Here is a 16237-nt window from a genome sequence, read left to right as displayed (position 1 = left end):
TAAGAAAGATTGAAAAACAAAGACTGATTATAAGCTACAGATGTGCAAGGGTGGTAATTATTTATGTCTGTCAATAGATAGTTCAAGTTACTTTTAAGGAAAAATCAGAACTTTAATTGCCTGTTTTCCCAACTGCAGAATCTCATTGAGGAATTTTACAATGTGCCATTCTCATTTAAGTTAATAGGACTGAAGGTTTTTGTGCAGTTTCCCACACTCCAACTGCATTGATTTTTCCCTTGGGTCGAGGATTTAGAAAAAATTCATTGAGGGTCACAGGACATCATGGTCACAGTAAGCTCTCAGTAATAATTAACAGCTGCTGTCAAGTTTCACCCGTATTTTTTTTCATTCTAACTCTAAAAAAGAGGAGTGTAGTTCTGCTACAGTATAAGGAACACAAGGCAGGGAGAGAGTTAATGCAATGATTTAAATATTAAATGAATCAAAACAATAGTGGTAAGTTCAAGTCGAATTACTGTGATGATTTAAGCCGCTGTACATATTAATGGCTTGACTGATAGTATACTGATGTGTTCACAACTTGGTTGGCTCAGCAGGAATGAAGATTTGTCATTGGCCCTCTTTCAGACTGGCAACCATCAGACTTGAATTAGCTTTAAGAGAACCAGCTCAGCGTGATAGTCTAGAATATTGTAAACTATCAGCGGCACATGTTGCTTGACTACTATGCTATGTTTAAAGAAGTTATTGTGGGCTTTATCAAGCATATTTTCTCAAATGCTTGTAAGATTTTAATTTTATGTACTCAGGTTGTTTTAATAGTTATGAAAAATCAGAATTAGTTAGAAGTTTTTTATACAGATATGGTTGATTTTTGTCTGAATCGTTGGAGATTTATTTAGCAGATAAGTACTGTGTAACTGGTAGTGTTTTTTTAACTTGGGTAGCTTTATATGGCTATTTGATAAAGCAAGCACAGTATTCTGCAATCCTGTTCTGGCAGAGACGGAAAAATTTGCCATTATACATTGAACTTGTTTGGGAGTTTTCAGAAGCAGTTCACTGGAGTACAAAGTAAAAAGATGTTGATTTGAATTTGAAAAAATGATGAGGAAAAAATGGATAGAATATTTGAATTATGTCTATGTATCATAGTAGTACTTACTATGTTCACAACTGATTTCTGATGTTTAGTAAAACTTTTTAATGATGATGAACTGAGGATGACATTAACCATGTATAATTTGTTCTGTAGTTGAGTAATTTATGTAACACAGGATTAATTGAATATAAGAGGATGTATAAACCATGAAGATAATTTGAAAATATGAAATGACAGTGAATAACTTCAAAAATTGTCTAGATGTTTTTGGTAAGGCTCAACTACATTCTCAATATGCTTCAGGCTTTCTCCAATGCCTTTTTTTGTAACTTTATATCAAACTGCTGTTGAATACTCTTGCATATCCTTTGAGAAGTACTATTGGTGGATGGTAAAATAATTGAATTAGGGCTTAGACCATGCAGGGGTAAACACCTCCCCCTTTTTTTTTTCAAGTAAGTTGAATGCAAAGTGAAATAGCACTGAACTTTACTGAATGGTGAATTAGTGATAGAATAGGTCCATTTTTTTCTTGTGAAGGATTAATTATTAATTATAAGCTTTTAGAGCTGTAAAATAATTAAGGAGGCTAATACATGTAACCTTTGAGATGGTATGGTTATATAACCTTTGAGATGGTATGGTTATATTAGAAGAAAAATTGTAAGTCATTTTCCATAGAACTTCATCAGAATGTAACCTTCATCCTAACTTGAAAAGTGTGGCTCCTATGTGTGATAATGCTAAACCTATGAAGTGGTATTACCAGATCACTTACAGTTATTTGTAAGCCCTCTTACATTTGTAAAGAAAAAGAAAATAGAACTATGGGGTTTAGAGGTACAGGTCTTGACTAGAAAGACCATTTGCCTTTGGGATTTAGAGGAAGTTATAAGAAAGAATTGTGAAACATGTTTTGTCTGACTGCCCCGTTCAGTCCACAGCAGATGATAGAGTATTTAAGGTATGAGAATGAGCTACATTTCATCTTTTTTAGTTAATGAATTTGTAATCATTTTTAAGGGTTTTTGCATGCCATTTTTATTAGAGCATAGAATTGTGGTTTATTGTGTTGTCAAACTGTTATGATAATAATTTGCTTAAATTTGGGTAAAATGCTAATTTGGTTAAAATCCACAGTTTTATTGATGTTAGAAATTTTGTAAATTCTTTTTAGGTAAGCTACACACAGATGGTTATATTGCCAGTTATTCACAAAATGTCTTTATCCATTCTCAGTTCAAATGTTTACAGCTTTGTAGACGGTTAAATTTGAAACATGTAGTCCTTAAAAATGTCAGATTTATCTGCAGATTGGGGTCAGAGTGTTTTTTGGATTCTACGAGCATCTCATAATGCAAATTGAAATTCTCAAAGGATTGTGTCAGTTATAATTAATGAAGGTCATAGAAAATGAGAGTTTGTGTTTAAAGTGCATTGACGCAGATGTAAAACCTATCTTATTGAATTTATATGAAAACACTTCACGTTGTTATTTCCTTATCAGTAGTGTGCTATAGATTATGGAGAAAATGGAGTGAAGAATAAGAAACAAGCCCTGGCTGAGCATTTAAAAGCTTTATTGTATGTTCTTTTGTTAGGATAGCTAGCACCAAAGAAGCTTCTTCACTTCAGAGCTGTGTTTTTACGTTGAGTTTCAAGAATGATTGTATTTTTGTGTCATCTTAAAATAAAAAAAAGTCATGTAGTTTCTTTTCTGCCTGAAATGTGGCTAGTGCAGCTTATTCCTGTGTCCATAAAGAGGAGTCTCATGGTCTTGTAGTGTGCAACAGATGTTGTATAGAAGCCAGTTTTGTACATTCCACAGTATTTGATGTGTTCAAGGCATTGCATCAATCTCTTAGCAGTATTATGGCATCATTGATAGTACAGTACAAAACATTTTTATACACTAAAGAATTTTGCATTCCCACGAGAAACTGGTTCCAACTTATTGAATACTAATTGAGTTCCAAAACATTACCAGTTAATTTTTTGCCATATTTCGTATTTTCATTGCTATACATATTACTGAGAGATTGGTCTCCTGGTGTTTACAGTACCCTATGACAGAGAAACTGTAACTTATCCAGTCATCCTTTGTAGTGTGTTGGCCACTTTGCAAGGACTTTAGGGTAATGATTCAGTAAAATCTTAGTCTTGGTAGAAGTTGGTGACCGTAGTAGTGAAACTTTATAATGCATTTTGTATATTTCTTAACTCTTCATAGACTAACATCGATGATAAGACATTATTCTTTAGTCCAGTGGTGCTTTTCTATGCAGTGCATTGGTTAAGAAGACCTTATTGATACCATTTTAACAGTCCCATGTTTATACTTGTAATATTTAGATCATTCTGGGAAAACTTTAACCCAGACAAAAGGTAACAATGAGTTAGTACTTTTATTTAAGAAGATGTAAATGTTATGATTCCTGTACATTATTTTTGGCTGTTCAAATGGGTTAGTGCAAAGTAAATGGCTTAGTTCAGGGATTCTCAGTTAGGGGTAATATTACCCTGGGTATGATGTTGATCATGAGCATGTTTCCTGATGTCATCTTTTCATCAGATTTTGTCCCAACGTGCCCTTGTTACCAGCAGAAGAGGTGAGCAGCTTCATGCTTTTTCGACTTCATTTTCCACCAGTGAAACTGCACAGCTGGTTAGTGCTGTCAGCGTAGGCATTGCTTAAGGTTTTTTGCCGTCTCTGTTCGGCCCATAGCTGCAACACCTTTCATTCCTTTTACTGTACCTCCGTTCATAATCGATTTCGTCCGCCTTATTTTCCACCTTCTCTTAACAGTTGTTGCATAGTACAACTGCGACGTTTCCTCCTGTTACACCTTTCAGACCTTTTAACTGTCAGTTTCCACTTCAGTTCTGAATGACCTCATATGTTCCAGCATTTGGCCTTTGGCCTAAATTCTGTATTTTATTCTGTTCCACCAATGTTAACAAAAATACTTGCAATTTGACACAAAGTTTGATGGTAAGAGTTTAAAGGAAGCCAGAAATTCTGCTTATGTGACACAGCCCATAGAATGACCAGAACTATGTATATTTCGTGCTGGCAGTTGTCATGGTACACAGTGACTGTCAAAGTTTGGAGAATATGGTATGTTAGTGTTTTAGTGCTAAGTAATATTGCTTTAGAGATTTTTGTTATTTGCAAATATCTAAAACTAATTGTGAATCCCTGGCTATATGTGATAATGTTTAAATCCATTTATAGCATGTTATTTTGGTGTATTTTTTGTCACATATTGCTTTCAAAGTGTAACCCTCTTTATAAAGTAATTGGGACCATACTAGTTTTATTTGACTTACGTCATGTCTCCAAAACCCTTTATATTTGATAATTGGCAGAAGTTGGAATTACGAATCTGGTAAAAGACTAAAGTATACAGTACATCAGACTTATCTTTGAATAGTAACACTATTTGAACCTAGAGAATGCCACACTAAAGTAATCTCATATTGTCTTCAATTTTGCCAATCTGGGTTGACAAATGGACTAATAAGAAATATCTTACATGGCCCAACTATGTATCAACAGAATACAGGTCAACACTAAAAACATGAAATAATCCTTCCATAAAATACATGAAGTGTTGAATGTTCAACAATGCTGGATCTGTTATCTTGTGGATATTAAATGAAAACGGAGATGGAAGTACAGTGGAGCCTGCAACAGCTAGGACAAGGTCAGATATGGACATTAACATAAATGACTATGTATTTGACATCTATGGAGTCCCTCATAGAAAATAACTAGTATGTACCATTAACAGAATGAAGGGACTGATAACAACTTATAGATGTTTGCAACCAAAGTCGGGTAGCAGCAGTTATCAGTGCAAAGTCCATCCAGTTTTGTATGAAGGTTTAAAAATGTAATGTATGGCAAGTCCACCATATTCTATAAAAAGCCCTTTGCATATTAAGACACTAGGCATTACTGAAGGTTCTTTGGACCCCTTTCATTCCTTTTAGTGCACCTCAATTCACATCTTCCTACCATCTTGCTATCCACCCATTCCTAACAATTATTTCGTAGTGCAACTGCTACAATTTCCTTCTGTTACACTTTTCAAATCTACCTAACAAGTGCTGAATGACCTCATAGGTCCCAGTGCTTGGCCTTTGGCCTGAACTCTATATTCCCTTACATTCTATTATATTCACTAAAGAAGGAAATATCAGAACGGGCTGTTTTTGCGTACAATCAAATACTAAAAGCCATTTTAAAATCAATGTTCTCCTTTTATAGAATAAAAAAAATAGTAAATTACTTGTTGCAAATTACAGGTAACAAAAAAGCAAGAAAATTAAGTATAAACTCAATTGTATCGTTAAAAAATATTAACTTCCAAAGAATGCTTCATGCCAGAACCATTCCAAATTGGTTTAGATTAAGCCAACCCCATACAGGCACGGACCCATACCCTAAACTTGATTACTAATGTGTGAAAGGAAGCGATAATCCTGGTGTGGACCAATCGCTCAGCAACCATGTTCTATGACCTCACAATTAAACTACTTTTTTTTTTCTATATCTTCATGCATATTAGTTTCGTTTATATCCTAATTTGTAAATGATCAGAAATTAAGAGAATACATAGATTAGCTATAAATACTGAGAGAGAACATGTTTACGCACTGGGCAGCGGAAGTATTTATGTATACTGGCCATGTACGCTGTATATGGGACGAAAATCATTCTAGGAAATACTTTCACACAATGAAGGTCATTCGTGAAGGATATACCCAGTGTACCCTATACATTTTCTATAGCAATGCTATCCAGTACTATTTATTTTTCAGGTTAAGTTATGCGAATTAATTACAAAGTTTTAGTATAAAACTTCGTTCATAAATGCAGTAATGGGTCTTGATCTTTTGCTTGATCCAGGTTTTTAATGATCACGTTCCATTTCTAGAGAATAGTGTACCCTGCATATTGCACAAGAACGTTCATTCCTCCTCCATACTGTTTACCGGGGTCAAGGATGATCATGTGATCATATTTCGGGGGCTAAAAACAACTTCCGCCTCTGCTGTTTGGAAGTTATACACTTTTTTACTCGCCTGAAAGCATAAGAAATCACTTTAATTTCTTCGAATACGTTTGATAAGCTTACAATTTGGTAAATGGGAAGTCATGAACATACAGCGGGTACGAGAATGACGTCATGGCTATTAGCAACTGATTTCAGGAAACGGAAGATGGATAGAGATTAAAAGTAGCTATAAAAAAACATTTCATGCGAGATTAATTTTATATAATCTCGTTGTGAATCCATTACAAAAGTATTTAAATTAGTCAATAGACAGTTACTATAAATATCCCCCATCCACGTAAAATACCCATTAACCCTTCATGTGTCAAAAGTTGCGATCCTGGCTTCGGCTTCGTAAAGCTTCCCTGTAATGGTCCAAAATACTATCTTAGCAGTCAATACTTATGATATATGACGTATTAATTACTTTTGGAAACTTATTAAGTCTAAAATAGATGCAGTCGATTCGAAATTAGCGTTTTCACGTGTAAATTACGAGTTGATGAACGGAATCGAACCAAAACATTGATCGCCATTTCTTCTTGTTGTTGGCCTGAGAGAAGAACATCACACTAGGAAGAACATCGCCAGTTTCGTCACTCCCACGAATTCGTGTGTGTGAATGTGTTGTTGTTCTCTGTGAGTGTACATGGTGCATTTTAAGAATCTCATTGAGTTCGGTATTTTATTTGGTTTATTTGTTTATTGTTTGGTTTGTTGTTTAAAAACATTTGTTTTTACTTAGTCTAGTACTAGGCCTAGACTTACGGTTAGATTAGCCGAAATATAACACAATTATTATCTTATTTCTTGTTAAAATACAATCATTGTGTATTCTAGCCGTTGTTTATCACGTATTGTATGCATTTTTTACCATTATTATTGTCGTAAAACAACTACCTAGGCCTCTTAGGTATAGGGCTAGTACTTTAGGTAGGTAGTAGTAACACCCGGTTGGTGGTTTCTGACAGCCCCGAATCATAGGCCTACGTATGACGAACTCATTGAGGAACTGTGATCTCTATTACTTAGATTAACCTTAGTTTTAAAAGTAATTCTAAGCCCTCATTCTGCGGTAAAGCAGACAATGGCAGTTGACGTTTTCCTATGTTATTTTACTTACTGAACAAGAATTTACAGTAGGGTAAATCACCACGGCAGGCCAAACAGGCCACCTACAATCAACGCTTGCCACCCTCCGAAAAAGTACAATATAACGCGTCCTGACACCGGAGATGGGCATCAGTCGCGACTTGTTGTTGGTGAGAAACGGAGCTAAAGACCTCTACTCTCCTTTCGAAGTAAGTATTTTCTCCAAAGTTAGAAATTAAGGCCAAATTTTAAGATTTAAACAGAGGGTACTGAAAACGGTCTCAAATGAGTGCAAATCTCACCAAAACGCGTTCAACATTTTTACTTACAACTCGAGGTATTTAGAAGATTGACGCCATCTTGATGTTTACGGAGTCGCTTGTGTCAATAAACTTCCCATTTCCTGTGATAAATCCGCAAACCACTTGTGCCCACAGACGCTGGGGCACTTTTATCACAACAAACGGAAAACTTTACCTCACCGAGTAAACAACTGTTTTGTAGAAGACGACGACGAAGAGTGCACTTCGATAATTTTTTAAATAAATAGTAAAACATCAATATTTTACATATTTATGATGATTAATTTGAAAATATTCGTTATTGAAAAAGTAACTCGACTCTGACTCAAATTTAAGTAATTATTTTTCGGAATTAGAACGTTCTTTTAAGTTTGTATTATGAACGTCACGACATCTCGACTTTCGTACCTATTGTAAATCATTGCTATACTCAACTGTCTTGCAGAACAGTTTACCAGTTATTCATGCAGATTGTTATCAGCTATTCATGTAATTGTTATAATCGTAATGCACATATATATCTTTATTATTTACTTTTTGGATATATGAAGATGTTTTACTGCCGGATTACCGCAGTACTGTGACGCAATCGTTTTCGGTCCCTGGGCCTCTGTCTGTTTTCGCACCATAAGAAATTAATGGGGCCGAATTTGCAATGACCAGAAAGTCGTTAAAAGAGGAAAGTTAGCATTGAGGGGCATATGTTTTGACTGAGAAAAATACAAATTTATTCAATAGCTAGCTTGTAAAAATACTTGGATATAAAAACTTGATTGACAACTAAGCAGCATGTCTACTATGGGTTTCAGAGACAGTGCAAGCACGTTTTTGGGCAATACCTATTTCTGTAACGAACACTCGTAACAGAACGAGATTTTGCTATACATAGTGCATTACACCCAGTGCCATAATTTATAAGGGTATCATGAATCACTAATCGTAAAGAAAATAATGACACTTGTCCCTTGTACCAAGAGACAAAAACATCCATATATGCAGAAATGGATACGAACACCCGACCCGTAGGAAAGCTCCACCTAGCCCTCCCCCCCCCCCGCCACCGCCCCCCCTTTTCTTCTTCGTTCCTCCACCTTCCTTTCTCTCTCTCTCTCTCTCTCTATCTGTTGCCATTCGGTATGTGTTGACCCTCCAAACTGGGTATAAGACTACACAAAACGTTGAAATTGGTGAAATTAGGCTATGTATTGGAAGTATATATACATAAATATTAAAGCAATTTTATCATTATTGCATTACTATGACAACTAGAATTCATGGAAAACAGTTATAATAATGGAACGGCGTATGTGTGAAGCCTCCACTAATGTGGCAACGTGATTTTGCCATTCTTAGCATGCAAACATTAAAGGTTACATTTATTTCTGGCATACGATTATTAAAGAAATTCAAAATACTAATATAGACTGAAATCAATGAAAAGTGCTATCAAAACAAAAGCAAAAACTTTTCCTAGTCGTTCCTTCTGTCACTTTTCCGTAGTCGTTCCTCTATGCAACTTTTCCGTAGTCGTTTCTTTATGGTTTTCGGCAGCCAGATGTACGAAAAAGTTAGAAACATTTGATTTGTATCTACTTTAGAAAATATCTGTAATTTTTGGGGGTAATTTGGTCGCGAAAAAAAAGGATAATATACATGAATTAAATTAAAATTTTTAAATAACAAAGTAAATTTAAACTAAATAACGAGTAAAGTAAACAATTTACGGAATAAAAACTTTGCCAGTTTCGTAACGTCTACTGTTCGTAACTGTGTTTGTGGCGCACGCTTAGGAACCAGCAACACAACGGGTTTAAAGTGCAAGTAGAAGTGAACTGAGAACCAAAATGTGTATATAACAATCAAATAAGCACTGTGGAGTTTCAGTTGCGATGGCAGAAGGATAAAAACCGTCCGATTACAAGGTAAGAATGAATTCAGTCAAACCATAACCCCGGGAATAACAAGTTTCATACTTTCACTAATATAGGCAACAAAATGTTTGTTTTGTTCCGATACGTAATACAAACCCTCGTCCTTTAACAATAGAAGGTAACTAGCGGCAGCTGGGACGGTCGTAAGCTTCGAACGAGGGGGAGAACGGTAGTTAACTGCTTGTCCGATCGTGCGCGCGCCGCACGGCCCGGGCGGTGAAGAATCACTTTTGCTTTCGGCCGTGGTGTGACAGGACGTGTTCGTCATCGCTCTGCCCGCTATTTCGTCGTGTGCTTTGGATGTTTACAATTTCTTCTGACTGGTTTGTTTGTGGTCTTGAATGAAATTGTAAGTACTCTTTTTTCATTTTTCATTGAGTGAAGTGAATTTAATTAATTATGGATCAAGAAGAGCTTTCGCCGCGCCCACCAGCTGCCCGTAGAGTGTGTCCCGGGCCTGGAGGGCGTAAATGCGGCGGATTCCGCTCTTATCCTGACATTGATCCACATGAATTATGTTATCGGTGTCGGGGGCGAGAATGCTCCCGAGCCGAACCATGTAATGTGTGTGTAAATTGGTCCGAGGCGCAGTGGGTGCTGTACGAGGGTAGGAAGAGGCGTAGGTCGACCAAGGAGTCGTCGGAAAGCTCTCCAGCGACTCCTTTGGTTACGGATACCTCGTCATCCTTCCTGCCTCCAGCTCAGCCCCCACGATTTGCGCCTTCCCCTGCGGGGGGGGTTTCGGAGTCCTTCTCCTCACTCGATCCGTCGAGTGTGGAGGAGGGTGCCCGATACCCGGATGTTCAATTGTACTCGGGGTCTTCCGTCCGCTCTGGGTGGGGTTCGTCCTCCCCAAGCGTGAGGGTGCCCTCTAACTGACCCGACTGTTCCTCCCTCAGGTGTACCTTCTGTGAGTGACGACCTTGGACAGGTGTGGGCGTCGTTGGGACTGCAGGGCGCCCCCAGTATCCAGGGCTTGATTCAACGTCTAGCGGGGTCGGCAGTTGTAACTCATGGTGTAGTCACAACAACGACTAATACTGTGTCCACACCAGCGTACGCCGCCCCTCCTCATGTGGTTTACACGCAACACATTGCGTCGGTGACTCCAACGGCATCAATCCAAAAGCCGATTGCTGCCGTACCTAAGAGGGGCGTGCCGCCTCCACCTGGTTTCTATGTGCTGCCGACTCCCGACTTTCGCTGTCCCAAAAGTTCGCCCCTGGATCTTCCGCCCGTCCCAATGATGAGTTTGGCTGAATTGGAGAGGTCTGTGAACGAAAAAAAACCGGACTATGCTGCCGTACCTGCCGTACCTGCAGCGAGTGGTTGCTGGCTGGCCCACGCTCGCGCCGCTCCTACGAAGCGCGCGTGCGGGACGCTCATGCTGATGTTGCTGCTGGTGCTGGTCCTGCTGGTGCTGGTCCTGTTGGTGCTGGTCCTGCTGCTGCTGGTCCTGCTGGTGCTGGTCCTGCTGGTGCTGGTCCTGATGGTGCTGGTCCTGCTGTTGATGTCCCTGCCGCTCCTGCCGTGCCTGCCCCTGCCCACGTCGCGTCTCGTCATGGAGGTGCTGCACCGGTCTCAGGTCTTTCCGGACAGTGTTGCTTCGGCAATTGGCCCGACTTTTCCGTGGATGGAAGACTGACGTCCGTCTGAGAGAGCTGACGAAGAAGAGGAAGAAGAAGAGGAAAGGTGTCGTCGTCGTCTTCATCGTCTTCTTCGTCGTCTGTTGCCGCCTCTCCCCCTTCGACTTCTAAGGCTTCCAAGCCGAAGAAGAAGAAGGCTGCCTCCTCCCCCCCTAAGAAGGCTCCTGCGGGACCTTCGAAGGGCCCGTCTCGCTCTGGCTGACGGGGGGTGCTTTCGATGCTGGCCTCCTGTTCCCTCGGGAACAGGGCCCGTCTCCTCTTCTGAGAAGAAGAAGAAGACGGGGACCAAGGATGTGCTGGCTACTGCTGGTACATCCGCGCCTGGTCTTGGTAGCACTGCTGCTAAGCCAGGTACCCGGCTCGACTTCTCGTTCGCGAGAAGGTCCGAGTGTACGTCTCCTTCGGGCGACCGTGCAGCTAAAGTCAAGACGCCTAAGCTTGCTCACCGTCATGACAGAGGCACGGAGCAGAAGACTGTCGAGAGTCGCGCAAGTGACTCTCGCCAGGCCCAGCGGCCGCTCTCGTAGCGACCAGCCGGTACCTCGGGTTGACGTGACGGTCTCTGACCGGCCACGGGTTGAGGCTGGGAAGAGGTCCCCTCGACCACGGCACCAGCTTCAGGCTGGTACCAGCGGTTTGACGTGCCGTGAGGACTCGCACCGGTCTCACCGCGAAAGCGAGCTCTGTAGATCACCTGACCGCCGCTCCCACAGGGACCGGACGGAGACGGTGGCCAGCAGCAGCTCGTCTGACGCACGGGGACCGGCCGGGGTCGACGTGCTCAGTCGAGCCGCTCGCCACAGGTGAGCGGCACGGCCAGGCTGCAGATCGATCCACGCGGGTTTGGTGATCGGCTGCAGCCCCCCATGTACGCTGGTCCTGCCAGCGAGCGGGGGGGGAGCGTTAGGTCTGTCTCTCCTATACTTCATTTCATACATTCAACTTACCTGTCAGATATATACATAGCTATCGACTCCGTCGTCCCCGACAGAAATTCAAATTTCGCGGCACTCGCTACAGGTAGGTCAGGTGATCTACCGCCTGCTCTGGGTGGCAGGACTAGGAACTATTCCCGTTTTCTAATCAGATTCTCTCTGTCGCCGGCGGTATCACATTGTTGTTACTTCCTCCTGACTAGAATTCGTTTTTCGCAAAGCTTTTGATCATCTCTCGCTGATATTTGGTGACGTACTTGGATCGTTGTTTGGCATTCGCTATCGTGGACTGTTTTTTGGACTTGGTTTTTGGAATTCGTGAATATGTCTGACTCTAGTGTTAGTTTCAGAGTGTGTGTGAATGAGGGCTGTAAGGTGAGGATTCCGAAAGCTTCGGTAGATCCTCATACTACTTGTAGTGGGTGTAGAATGGTTGAATGCTCGATTGAGAATACGTGTAACGAGTGTGAGAAATTGAGTGCACAGAGTGGAAGAATCTAACTTCTTACTTGAAGAAGTTAGAGAAAGATAGAGAGAGGAAGGCGGCTTTATAAAACCCGCAGAATGGTCTACTCTCATGATTTACTGTCTAGTTCTGTAGCTTCTTCCTCTGATAATCATGCCCATTCTGTTTCAGCCCGTTTCACAAATTGCTAATCCCTCTAGTTCTGCTTCGGAAATAGCGGAACTCAGAGCTTCCCTTCAGAAAATGCAGGAAAAAGTGGCAGCATTGGAAGGTAAGGAAAGTGAATGTGGTTTCGCTAGTGATATTAGGGTCCCCAGTGTAGTGGATGGGGGCGTCTGGTCGTCTCTGCGACGCTCCCAGGCCTAGACATCTTCCAAGCTCCCTGGCCCGGAGGAGAAGGAAAGTCGAAAGCCGTACGGGGGTTGTGGAGAATCCCCAACGATCAGGCGTCCTTCGGCAGAATCGATCATATCACTACTGCCAAGGACCGCTATAGGAAAAGCGTCCTTCGAGAGTGCTTTTCGTCATCTAGTTCGCCTTCTCCGAGAAGAGAGGAAATGGAAGGAGTCGAAACTTTCCCGTCCTCTGAAGAGGAGTATGAAAGAGCATGAACTCAATTCTAGTCCCGAGCGCTTCTCTGAAGAAGGAGCGCCTTCGGTAATAAAGAAGGCTAGAATACATTCAGACTCTGGGTCTGGAAGGGATCCTAGAGCGCCTTCCAGATCTCCCTCTCCTGATTCGAAAGATTCCTCAAACCAGGAAAATTTTAATGAATATTGCCCCCTAAGAACAATTAGCCTCGTTAGTAAGGAAACTCTATATAGGAAGCCTACTAGTAAGAAGGATGATAGGCTTCCTATTAAAAGATCTAAATACCGATCTCCTGTCGGGCGCGACGCACCCTTCAGGGGAGGGATTTTTGTCGCACAAGCGGCCATCTCTGGGGGGAGCAATGCGTTAGACAGGAGAGAAGTAAGAAAGGAAGTTACTCCTGTCAAGAGTATGGCGCCAACCAGGAGCCAGGCTCCGAGTAGGCGCAAAGAGCCAGAGTATGCAGTACAACATTCAAGATCTTCAACCAAGCGCCAAGAGTTAGCTGAAGAGGAAGATCCTGTTAGGAGTAGAGCGCTTGTTAGACGGAAAGCGCCTACCGGAATCAATACCCCTACTAAACGCCAGACGCATTCTAAGGATCAGGAGTATTTGGAGGCGACGTACTCCTACCAGGCGCCCCCCCAGATGCTGAGCCTTCTGAGGATGGTGGGGCTTAGGGTTCAGCAGCTGGGCCCTGATGCCTGGTGGGAAACTACTCTCGCGGGCCTTGGTGCCCAGCTGTTGATCCAACTAAATAAGTCAGCCCTTTTCCTTTTACTAAAACTTTTCTTCCTTCTGCTTCCTCTCTCTATAAGGCACGGTTTTTATGTTGATGACTTGGATTGGTTTTTGGACATGATTTGGACTTGTGCATCATTGGATTTGATGGAGGGTGAGGACGGTTGGCATGCCACCTCACCCGTAGAACTCGAGTACCTAACGTGGTCGAGCGAGGGGAAAGTTTAGATGTCAAAACCCTTCTCTTAGTGATGGGTCTGATCTCGACGGACATCATGACGCCTTAAAGCACTGAGGGTGGGGGTTATATCTGGGTGGTACCCTAGGGCAGCCCCTATATGGGCTAACACTGTCCTCTAAATTGGTGTCCTCCATGGGCGGGGGTGGGGGACTACCTGGACGAATCATCAATTCTACGTCTTATGGACACACTAAAACCTTCTGTTGACGACTTGGGCAAGGATAAGGACAAGGGAAATTTTGGTAATTCTTCCATTGTGACTTTGGAGCCTTTTTCTAATGAGCTCCTTGTTAACAAACATTTTGTATGTAAAACCAGTCCCTTTAGGACTGGAATTATGATACCTTATTTAATAAATTTTGTAAATTTGGGAACGTAAAAGAATTACGGAATAGACTTGGCAAAAATTATGGTTGTTTTGAATTTTGGATATTTTTCAACAACGAATTGGAAGCTCACAGAGCCTACAGAGAGTTTAGGTCAGACTCTATGAGTGTTGGACTTGTAGAGGCGGAAGAGGTCCCTAGGCATCTTGAGATATATAAACCACCAACTGAAACTAAAGATTCAAGTAAAATAAGTAAAACCTCCAGATCACCAGACCCAGCTAAGTGGTTGATCATTACAACACATGGTGAGAGAGGCAACCTCTTCAAGGTGAAAAGATTGGTAAGCCAGAAGATCGGCAATGTTGGGAGCCCAGAAGTAACTCGCTTTGGGCGTAATAGTTTTTTAGTTCATGCCAAGACCAATGTTCAATCAGTAATGCTCCTAAATTTAAAGCTTAATCCCGAAGATATGATAAAAGAGGTAAAACCTCACTATAATTTTAGTTATGCAAAGGTGTCATCTTCAATGAAGATTTACATGAAATGGACGAAGAGGAAATTTTGGAGATGTGTCCAGACGTGGTTTGGAAGGTTTTCAAGGTGCCCCGCTCGTCTATGATTATTTTAACATTTGTAAGTCCTATTTTGCCATCTGAAATTGTTCTTGACAATGAAATTATGAAAGTTCGTCCATATAGACCGAGAGTGCTCCAGTGCTTTAATGTTTTGGCTTTGGACACTCCTCAAATATTTGCACCCAGAAATAACTTTGTGAATCGTGTGGCAAGCCTGAGCACGAGGAATGTTCTGAACCGGTAATTTGTGTGAACTGTAAGGGTGACCATCGAGCCCGAGATAAGAAATGCAGTGAATTTAAAAAAGAACAGGAGGCATTACTTAAATCTATTGCTGAACACATCAGTGTGGGGCAGGCCAAGAAGCTGTTGGGAAAGAAGAAAACTTATTCAGATGCCTGAAGGCACAACAGCCGGATATTGCTACTTCTGGTGGTGCCCCTTCTGTGGTGCTCCCCGGGGTCCCCTAATGGGGTTTCCCATGGGCCCTCCCTCTGCTCCCCGTGCTGTGGGGCTCCCCGTGCCCCCCCAATCCCCCCTGTGTGGGGGGCTCCCCGTGCCCCCCCTGTTGGGGCTCCCCGTGTCCCCCTTGGTGGGGTTTCCCCCCCCACGCCCCCTGTTCCCCCTTGGTGGGGGCTCCCCACGGCCCACCCTCCTAGGTGTGGGGCTTCTCATGGCCCCTCTGGCGGGGCTTCTCATGTTGTAGAGACTCTGGTCAAGCCAGGGGACCCTGTTGGTTCAAGGTTCAAGCCCAGATCTCAATTTGTTGACGACTTCTCTCTGACAGGGACATTGCCTGACATTGAGCCTCACCTGATCCTGTCATTACAGTGCACCGTGGAGATGACGGTGAGGAGATAGAGGCCCTCTTTATTCGTCAGAAGAGGGCCCTTTCTCCCTCTTCGCCTCATTCTCGGTCACTCGGCCATCATAGGAAAAATAAAAGCAAAACTGGAAGGGCAAGTGAAGGCCCATCATCTAAAAGATCTATAACACCCAGATCTAGATCAAGTAGTTCTGGTAAAACTGATAAGATATCTCTCACCAGGACTCAGATTCCTAAATTGGTAGAAAATTTTAAGATCCCATCTTCTAAAATAATGGCTCTCATGCAATGGAACATCCGTGGCTTTTATACCAAATAGAGAGCAAGTTCGGGTTCTTGTTTTTAAGGAACATAATCTATCTGCGATGTGTCTACAAGAGACAAAGTTGGGAGAGCACACTCCCAACGTGGGTTTTAATTATTCATTTCATAG

The 16237-nt window shown here is 41.8% G+C and overlaps 1 protein-coding gene across 8 annotated transcripts in view; it reads left to right on the top strand.

Annotated features, from left to right (window-relative positions):
* Window positions 1–6617: 6617 nt before the first annotated feature.
* The window catches only part of LOC135197269 (calcium uptake protein 1 homolog, mitochondrial-like), a 195960-nt gene continuing 186340 nt past the window's right edge, over window positions 6618–16237 (top strand). For 6 of the 8 annotated variants that reach the window (XM_064224383.1, XM_064224380.1, XM_064224377.1 and 3 more), the window contains exon 1: window positions 6618–6768. The gene's annotated coding sequence lies outside the window, so the exon portion shown is untranslated. Of the gene's footprint in view, window positions 6769–6791; window positions 6810–16237 lie in introns of those variants that run through there. The other 2 variants (XM_064224378.1, XM_064224379.1) reach the window with 2 other exon arrangements.

Source organism: Macrobrachium nipponense, chromosome 18, assembly GCF_015104395.2.
Source record: "Macrobrachium nipponense isolate FS-2020 chromosome 18, ASM1510439v2, whole genome shotgun sequence".
Taxonomy (NCBI): Eukaryota; Metazoa; Arthropoda; class Malacostraca; order Decapoda; family Palaemonidae; genus Macrobrachium; species Macrobrachium nipponense.
The sequence above is the reverse complement of the archived record's forward strand: the minus strand, read 5'-3'. Positions and strand labels throughout refer to the sequence as shown.